Source organism: Penaeus monodon, chromosome 27, assembly GCF_015228065.2.
Source record: "Penaeus monodon isolate SGIC_2016 chromosome 27, NSTDA_Pmon_1, whole genome shotgun sequence".
NCBI classification, from domain to species: domain Eukaryota; kingdom Metazoa; phylum Arthropoda; class Malacostraca; order Decapoda; family Penaeidae; genus Penaeus; species Penaeus monodon.
The window spans coordinates 26,008,428-26,009,315 of record NC_051412.1 but is presented as its reverse complement, the minus strand read 5'-3'; positions in this window follow the sequence as shown (position 1 = coordinate 26,009,315).

Sequence of the window (888 nt, the reverse complement as noted above, 5' to 3'; positions counted from 1 at the left end):
CTATAGTGAAGTTCTTAAAGCTAGCTTAGCACGGGAATGGCTGGGTGGCCGGAGGGACCAGCACAAAGCCAAAGTATCGAACCCAGGCCCAAGCAGTTGAAAGCAGGTGCGAACTCTCTTTTCCATATCTCGGCGACATCTACATCCACCTCTTCATTACCCACTCAGTTGGGGAGTGGATCATTTCCTTTTTTTAACTTCATTCTAGAATCAGAGTCACACGCGGCCTGTTATCATCTTAATACAGGCATACAACTAATCTCCACTTTTTACAGGACCATATAAGAAATGGCTTTATATCTGTGTTTAGCAACTGTTACGTCACCTTTATGAGGACTGCCCCTTTTCCTATCCCCCAGAAAACAGCTTTGTGCTAATATTGTTCTCTAGTGTGGTCTACTCCGTCACTGAGTTTAATATTAGCTTTAGTTTCGTGAGTAGTTTGTCCATGATTGGTAATAAATGTTACTGTAAACTTGAGTGATACAGGAAGAGTGATCAAACAGAACAGCCGGGCTGATAGAACCTACATCAACGAAGCCAATGGGTATGTTATCGGTTTTGGTGCATTGTTAAAATTCCACTGAATGAGGCGACTGTCTAAATCAGCGAAAACAAGATCGTTAATCTAAACGTGACTGTAACTGGGTAATGATCGCGAAAACTGTTAAACCACATGGAACATTAAAATCATGGCTTTTAAATAATTTATAAAGCACACATTTTCTCCTCTTTACATTCACACATGTTTCAGCCTAATTTTTGTCAGAGAATATAAACAGCGCTTCGTTTCCCAGTTCGAGGGAAGGCAACCATTTAAGAATACTATAGAATTTATTTTTGTCTGGGGATTCTCGAAAGACCCGATATGTTGCTATCGTCTTATCG